We start from the raw sequence: 9,409 nt of genomic DNA on the forward strand, positions 1-9,409 counted from the left end.
ATTGAAGTTTGCATGGCTTTATTATTTATTAATGCATGGCTACTTTAATATATACGAAGGTAGTCTGAAAAGTTCTCAGCCTTACAATGAAAAAACAAATTTATAATTTCAAAATTATTTTTATTTTTCAACATAATCTCCCTTAAGACTATACATTTATTCCAGCGATGCTTCAGCACCATTATCCCATCCCTGTAGTGGTTCTCAGTAAGATCTGCAAAATATCCCTCTACAGCTGCAGTCACCTCTTGATTCGAAGAAAAATGCTGACCAGCGAGGAAAAGTTTTAGTTTTAGGAAGAGATAGAAGTCAGAGGGAGCCAAATCTGGGGAATAGGGTGGATGTTCCAACAATTCATAGTGCAGATCCCTTAATTTTCCCATTGTCAAAACACCTTTGTGGGCAGGTGCATTGTCCTGATGAAAGATGATTTATTTCTTCTGCAAACCGGGTCTTTTCTCACAAATTTTTTCGTCTAGTCTGGTTAAAAGATCAGAATGATATTCCCCAGTTATTGTTTTATCCTTTTCAAGATAATTAATAAACAAAATGCCTTTAGCATTCCAAAACACCAATGCCATGACCTTTCTTGTTGATGGAACCCACTTTGTCTTCTTTGGCACTGAACAACTGGCTTCTGTCCACTGTTTTGTCTATTTGGATTCTGGTGTGTAATGGTGAATCCAAGTCTCATCTATAGTAATAAATCGATGCACAAAATCAGTTTTATTCTTGTTAAAATGCTCCAAGTACTGTTCAGATGCAAGTAACTTTTTGATCTCTGTGAGCAAGCATGGTACCTATCTTGCACAAAGCTTTTTCATTTGCAATTCTTCATGCAAAATATATCCTACACATTCTTATGAAATGCCTATAGTCTCAGCAATTTCACACACTTTGACTCTCCGTCATCCAACTCCATATTGTGCACTTAGTTAATGATTTCTGGTGTTGTTACACTTTTTGGACATCCTTCACGTGGATCATCTTCGAGGCTCGGCAACCCATTTCTTAATTATCGAAAACAAAGGAGAAGAGTACCCGTAAACTTTTATTAACTTCGAATGAATTTCTTTTGGTGTTAAACCTTCTTTTACAAAGAATTTTAAAAATTCTTTGTAAAAGAAGAAAATTGAGTATCAACATGATACTCAATTTTATCCATTTCAAGCGATTCAGACAGCTGTATAAAAAAACTACTTGATAGAATGACTTGCAATTTCACATAGATGTTTATGGCTGATGTACCAACTTAGGAAAAAAAAAAAAAAATCTTGCTGATAGTGTTGCCATCTATGTTCGAGGCCAAGAACATTTCAGACCACTTTCCTATATATATTTATATATATATATATATATTTATTATTATTATTTATTTATCTTCTGCTTTCAGAACGTTTCTGTAAAAATACAGTGGATCAACTCTATAGATAATTCATGAGCTCAAGGCACAGCCATTTCAGTTGAGTTTTGTAAAATATTTGCTCTATCCTGAATAGAATTGGAAGGATCCTTATTAGGAAAGAAGGAAACTGCCATAAAATTTTTATCTCATAAAGTTTACTAGTTTCCTCTTCATATCACTATAACTCTGGAATAAATAGCAGTGAATTTTTAGTGAGTACAGTTACATTTTGTTGTGATTGAATAGATTGGAATACTTAGCTCTTATAAAGGAAAAAAAAAGTCTTTTCTTTCATAAACTGAAAGAGAACACTTGAGAAATTTTAAGAAAATTTTCATCTCTAGTAAATTCAGTCTTATTTTAGCATATAGCATTTCTCGGGCACTTTTAATCATAAATAGTACATTAAGCCAGATGTAAGAGATTTGGATAGGTCTTCATATTTGTATAGTTTAATGTCTTAAATGATTACAGAAAATGGGCAAAATTATTTCCTAAAACACTATAAACTAGTCAACACTGTGAAATGCCTAATGACTGTGTATATTGACTTATTCTTTTTAACATTTTAATAAATTACAGTGAATTACTTTATTATTTATTTAGAATTTTTTAAAATATATTTTCCTGTAAAGTGTATTTTATTAATTTAACATGTGGTGTCCTGTTTAATTATCAGTGGCAAATGTGATATATTTTGAAATTGTATATAGTTAAAACTTTATTAATGCACTCGTGCATATGTGTGTGCACATGCACATATTTATGATTTTCATTTCATTAATCAGATAAATCTCTGCATAATATAATGTGTGGTAATAAGTCATATTTTATTTTTAAAAAATTCCTCTGAGTATATCAAAATTCAGCTGACTTCTGCTTTATTGAACGAATAAGGCCTGCTAAGAGTTTTTGTTAATTTTTTTTAGCAATTTCAAGTGAATGTAACAAGGTACTTTTTTTTAACCTTGCTGTTTACATTCGTTACTCTATTCCTGTTAAAAATTGTTTAAGATATTCTGTGATTAATTCAAGATGTCAACTTGTTAAAAATTTATTTCATTAATGAATTTACATGTGTATTGAAAATTACTTTATCCCATAAACTAAATAATGCAGAAATTATTTTGTAAATGGTCTGCAGGCAACTGAAGTCACTGTAGATTTGTATATAGTCACAACAATAGATTATATTTATTGAGATTTTATTGATCTATGTACACTTCTTGTTTATTTGTTTTTTAATGTAATATATCTTATTGTAATAGTTGGGGATGAAGTTCCCTTGTAAAAAATATATATATGTATATATATATATAGAGAGAGAGAGAAATACAACACAATATCTAATTGACTCTTTTCTTTTCTACCATTCACATATATAGAGATGAAACATTTAATTAGATCTATATTTTACATTCAATTTTCTGAAATTAATAAAAATTGGGTGTGCATTATTTTTTTAAAAAAAAACACATTTCTGTATACCTTTTAGTTCCCATGCTGCTTCTTCTCCCCCCCCCCCCCCCAATAAACATAAAAATCTCGTGCCCTCCATTCAGACCTGTCTTCCTCAAAAATGTACTTGAAATTCCAAAATGGATGAAATATTACTAAAAACAAGTTAGATAGTGCTAAAACAGCCTCGCCTGCTCCCTATATGGGAATAAAAGGCGTTAGCAGATTTTCTGTTTTTTACAAATTAGAAGTAATGATCAGTCAAGAAAAAGAAAAATGTATCTTAAGGATGAAAATTGCACATTATATGACAGTATAATAAGGTATGTGCTTTATTCTGTAGTAAGGAAAAAAACAGGTATAACTGTTTCACTTTTTTTACTACAAGTAATGCTGAGTAAGTTTCTGAAAAAAATACATTTCCCTCCTCAAGAATAGGGGAGCATACCTGACTAGTTGAGAAACTAGTCAGGTATGCTAGTTGAGAAACTCCACTTTAGCTGATATTGAAAAGGATATTACTTGGCTAATATCAATAAGCCATTAATTTTCATAATGAAAAACACACACATATGGTATGGTGCAAAAAAAAATAGCACTGAACTTTGACACCCGTTTATTCCATAACATATATTATTGTAGTTATTCAGCACTGTTTTTTGCACTATACTGTATATAGAAACATAACATTAATTCTTTCACTAATATTTATAAACCTGGTTGGTAAAATGGTTAGTGTATCTTCTCTCCAACGAATAGATCTCATGGGTTGAAATCCTGCCATGGGCATGGATGTTTGTAAATGTTTTTAGGTTGTAGATGAATTTCATCATCCAATGCAAGAACACCATCCCACTTAATGTATTCCTGAAGTGACTTGAAAAGGTTCCATGTTTGGTCTCTAGTGCAGAGTTTGACTATGTAATGTTGAGTATATAATAAAATAAGTATTTTATTATATATAATAAAATAAAGTAAACATAGGAAAAAAATCCTTAGTTCACCCAAACTATAAGTTTACAAAAAAACCTTTCATAGTTGGGAGCCACATATAAATGGCATTTTTGAAATCAACTAACAATAGAAACACCAGTTACATCAGATAACTAGAATAGCTGATAGAGAAAAATAAAAGATTAACTTAATGTCATTCAGTTGTATTAAATGCATCACAGAGTCCGAATAATAAATCAAGTAGGAGTTAAATGGATGAATAACACCATTAAGCTTGAGCTGCAAAAAAAGAAACAACTATGGAGGGAATTTAAGCCCAGGCCAGAAGGGTAACGAGTGTGGTAAGAAAAGCAAAAAAGGATTACGAAAGAACATTGGCCATGCAGGCTAAAGAGAATCCTAAACAGTTTTTTCGATATGTTGCAAGTAAAAGAAAAAATGTCTATAGCAGAATGATTTTAAAGAATGCCGATGATAGGGGGTAACCAAATCAGTTGATATAGTTGAATTACTGAGCGAGCACTTAGCAAGAGTATATCATCCAGGTGGCAACATTGCAGAAATGAACGAATCAATAGATTATATGGGAATTGTGGTGAATGAGGTGGAGGTGAGTAGTCTATTGCAAAACCTGAATGTCAGTACATCTGTGGGATTGGATGGTATACCAGCTCATGTTGCATGTGAAGCAGCTAAAAAATTGTCAGTACCCTTGATCATTTTGTTTAATCTGAGTCTCAGGTCTGGGTTAGTCCCAAGGGGGTGGAAAAGGGGGGAAATAGTTCCACTGCATAAAGGAGGTTCCAAGACTACTGTTGTAAATTACCGACTGATTAGCATATCAGGAATCGCTGTCAAGATTTTGGAGAAACTAGTCAAGAGAAGAATACAGGATACAGAAGAATATGGGGGACAACATGGTTTTGTGAAGGGTAGATCATGCCTCAGTAACTTGCTCACGTTTTATAACACAGTGACAGCTAAACTGGATAAGGGTAATGGATTTACAGTGATTCTACTGGACCTTGCCAAGGCCTTTGACAGGACTCTAACCACATGGAACTCTAATCAGTAAACTGGAGCAGATGTGGATGGATAGGAGGGTGGTTGATGGAGAGATACCAGAAAGTGGTTTATTCAGGAGTGGAGTCCAAAAGATGGACTAGTGGTGTGCCGCAGGGTTCTGTTCTTGGATCACTACTTTTCAATTTGTTTATTAATGATATAGGAAAGGATCTGAGAGGAAGTGTTCACTTGTTTGCTGATGATGCAAAGTTGGATAGAGCAATTGTGAGTGTTCAGGATGTCAAAATTTTGCAGGATGATTTGGATAGTGTGGAATACTGGGCTAGGGAAAATGGATGTCAATTTAATGTGGCGAAGTGTAAGGTTATGCATTTTGAAGTGAAAAGATTAGCAGCAGTATATCACATTGGTGGAACCGTACTCAGGAGATTGATGAGGCCAGGGATTTGGGAGTGTTGGTGGATAGGGAGTTGAAGTTTAGGAGGCACATTGCAAAAGTGGCTAAATCAGCTCATCAAATCACTCGGTTACTGAAAAATACTTTAACAAGCAGGGACAAACAAGTTATTGTTCCTCTATATCAAGCCCTGATAAGACCCCATCCGGACTACTGTGCCCAAATATGGGTGCCAGGGTTTCTTCTTGATGGGGAGGAGGTGGAGAGGATCCAGAGACGAAAGACCAAGATGGTGGCAGGTCTATGGAATGAACCTTATGAGAACAGATTGAGGATTTGTGGGTTGCAGAAATTGGTTGATAGGCAGAAAAGGGGATGATATGATTGAGACATTCAAATTACTGTAGGGTTTCTATAAGATTAATCCAGAAGATATTTTTGAGAATAGGACTGGTGGTGGGAGGACTAGGGGCCATACATGGAAGCTGGGCAAGAATGTGGTTAACAAGGGTGTTAGAGCTAGGCTTTTTACTTGGAGAGTGGTAAATGAGTGGAATAAGCTGCCAGAGTCCCTTGTGGGTGCTGTGACTGTGAATGAGTTCAAGGTGCGGTATGATAGATACCGTGTGAATGGTGAATAGTTGTTCTTGACATGATGTTAGGGCCTCCCTCAGTGAGTCTGTCGACTCCTTGGAGTTGCCCGAAATAATAATAATAATATGCAATGTGCATGCCACATGATCTGAGCAGTGGAATATGAAACTAAAAAAGCAAAAAACTAACAAGAACGCAAACTAATATAAATAAATTCATTTAATATTTAATTTCAGTTTGTGAGTGGTGTTATAGCTTCCTTTGAAGAGTGTTTCTGGTAGAAAATTGCGCTTATGAAACACTTGTATTGTATTGAACCCTTATCTGTTAGAGACAGCAGATAACCGAACACTTATGCTTCATTTTGTTGCATCTGTTATCGCCTAATTTATTCCATTTGTTTGACTAACGTTTCCTATTTGTCCATTCACAATGAAGATGGCAAGGATAGTACATAATTAAATAAACTTAGTTTTGCATGAAAAATAATATTTTTTCATATTTTACTTAGCATTATGGTAAGCTTCATATCAAGAACATGAAACTATCCCTGGATGTATAAAATAGTGGTAAGCAAGAAAGTGATCTGTAGATTTCTGACTTGGAACTTGTGATTCTAGTACATTGCCAAAGGGTGTAGTGAGTGAAGTGATGATAGCGAATATATTTAAAGTATTGATGAGACAGATAATTACATTAGTTAGAATAGAACTAAATGTACAGGAAAAGAGCAGAGTTAGTGACTGAGGAGAGAAAATTAATCAAGCAAGCTGCTTTCAAGCACAGTTAAAATTTTTAAGAATCTATCTTCTAAAATATAGCTTTATATTATGTGTACTGTTAAAAAAAAAAGTTAGAAATATCATTATATAGCAAAATTAGGAAATACATTGTAATGGCATAAATGCCATATAAATAATAAGCACATTATTTTAATAACAATAATTATATATATATAATTATAATTTTGGATTTACAGCTGAAGCATTTCATGCTAAGAGGCCAGTGTATAGTGTATTATGTCTGTTAATTGCATGTGTTCCTGTGGTCAGTTAGTATCAGGGGTGGGGTTCGCTTATGTTAAAATGCAGAAATGAAGCATAAAAACTAAGATTTACCTCATGTGGCATCTACTAGCATTTGTTGTAACTCTAATCAAGCTAGTGCATGTGTGTGCAAGCACGCACACACACACAATGATGATAATAATATCCATTAAACTGCACTATGAATAATGTTACTGTTACAATGTTCAAAAAAACTAAAGTTTGAAAGACTGGACAAGTGTGTCCGAACTGACCAGTAACAGAATAAGGAAAGGGAAACTAAAAGAGGAAATACTAAGAATTGGTGCCTGGACATAAGCTCACTGATAGAAAAAGAAGAATCAATTGAAGAACATGAAAATCACATCATTAAAAATTCTGCAGAAACAAAGAAAAAAAAATCAAAGGAATAATGCAAATTGGCAACAATTATATATTAATGTATGGCAGAGTAGAAAAATATGAAAGAGCAGTTAAAGGAGTTAATGTCTATTTGTTCCCACATAGGGAGTAGGTGAGGCCGTTTTAGTCCTATCTAACTTTTGGAGACTGAGTGGGCAATTCAATCTCCACTGGTAGCCAATCAGAGATAGCTGGCCCAAGGCTCTCACTAATTAATCAGTATGCGGTGAAGAAGATGGTTAACAAGTGCCGCCATCTTATGGTCCCTAATCTTAACACAATATTTTTAATGTCTGAAAATTGTGTGGGTTCGACAGCCAATTTTCTTGAGCTTACAGGATGGAAACCAGAGTTTCCAGGAGAAAAAACCCACTTACATGTGCCAGAGATCTACTAACTCAGGAACTGGTTGAAAAAAGTCTTAGAAAAATGTTCCTCTACTTGGCAACTAGATTCGAACCTAAGCTTTTTGACGTGTTGAAGTGCCATAGAGTGCAAACGCGACTTCTACTGAGCTACAAAATACCTATTTAAAAAAAAAAAAAAAAAAAATGTTTCCCCTTTATAGAAAGAGAGAAAAAAATTAAATATTATGAGTGTATATACTGTACTTGCAAAATTAGGAATAGAAGAATTTTATGAAGATCTACAATCAAAATAAATAAATAAAAAAAAAAAAGAATATGTAATAATAATAATTGGCGATTGCAAGAATTGGCAATGTTGCTGTTCCAGGTCTAAATTCTAATTGATTATATTATAACTAATAGAGAAAGAGATCATTTTTGCCTATAATTAGATGCGTTGTTATTATTATCCCAAGATCCCCATGGAGTCAGACTCATCACGATAGGTCCCTTCGTCATACACACAGCTCATCATACTGTGCCTTAAATACATTCAAATTCTCTGCAGACACCACACTCTCAGGCAATGCATTCCGATCATTCACAACTCTCCATGCAAAAAACCTGTTTGTTACTCCTTTGTTCACACCCTCCATTTCCAGAGACAATCTCTTGCCCCCCCCCCCCCCACACACACACACATCTTCCACCATTTCATGAAAAACCTTTTCAACATTAACCCTATAACAACCCCTTACTAACTTGTCTCTATCATTTCTCTTCCTCTTATCCACCAGACTCTGCAAATTGCATCTTCTCAACCTTTCTTCATACTCAATATTCCAGATATCAAAAACTACCTTAGTCAATCAGATGACCAAAAATCAAGGCCTTATACAATGAAAATATAATATCTTTACTTTTATAAGTCAGTGTCGTCTGCATCATTGCCAGAATTCATTGTGTTGTCCTCACAATTTTGGTCTAAATTTTAGTTCCTTATCCACCACCGTTACCCCAAGATCTCTTATTTCCTCCATCTCCCCCACAAAGAGTAAATTCTACATCCCATCTTTATTTTCCAAATTGTAAAACCGTAAATTTTGCAACATTGAACTGTTATCCCCACTCCCATGCCCATTCGTTCAGTCTATTCAAGTCTTCTTGTAAGGCCATAACATCTGCTCTACTCCACATAGTTCATCCCAACTTTGCATCATTTGCAAACAACTGAATATCTCCATTCAGATCTTCCCAATATCATTAACATACAGGTTAAACAGCAATGGCCCTAATACAGACCTCTAAGGCACACCACTAGAGTGAATTTCCTCTTCCGGGATATTCCTCTCTCATACACAACCTATTGATACGCATCAGACAGCCAATCTCCAATCCAATGCACTAGTCTAATATCCAACCCCATCCACTCTAGTTTGACTATCAACTTATCATGTGGTAATCTATCAAAAGCCTTTGCAGAGTCCAACTATACTACTGTGTACTCGGACTTCCACATCCAATGCTGCTTTCACCTTATTGTAATAAGTAAGTAAGTAGATTACTAAAACATGACTTTCCTTTAGCAAATCTGTGTTGTCAACCCAATTCTGAATCCTGATTCTCATCAGCTTCTTCAACATTTTAAACCACAACACCTGATACACAGATTGGCCTATAATTTGATGCTTGAGTTCTGTTGTGTCCCTTATGAAGCAGTAGAATCTTTCCTTCCTTCCATTCTTTTGAAACCTGACCCAATGTAAGACTCATATTAAAC

The 9,409-nt window shown here is 34.4% G+C and overlaps 1 protein-coding gene across 4 annotated transcripts in view; it reads left to right on the forward strand.

Moving 5' to 3' along the window:
- The window catches only part of LOC150106534 (uncharacterized), a 355,589-nt gene extending 352,854 nt beyond the window's left edge, over positions 1–2,735 (forward strand). For all 4 annotated transcript variants that reach the window (XM_090393178.1, XM_090393180.1, XM_090393177.1 and 1 more), the window contains exon 23: positions 1,394–2,735. The gene's annotated coding sequence lies outside the window, so the exon portion shown is untranslated. The remainder of the gene's footprint in view (positions 1–1,393) is intronic.
- The last annotated feature ends 6,674 nt before the right edge of the window (positions 2,736–9,409 follow it).

The sequence above is a fragment of the Typopeltis vanoorti genome, chromosome 5, assembly GCF_054136105.1.
Source record: "Typopeltis vanoorti isolate ZY-2024b chromosome 5, IOZ_Tvanoo_1.0, whole genome shotgun sequence".
Lineage (NCBI taxonomy): Eukaryota > Metazoa > Arthropoda > Arachnida > Uropygi > Thelyphonidae > Typopeltis > Typopeltis vanoorti.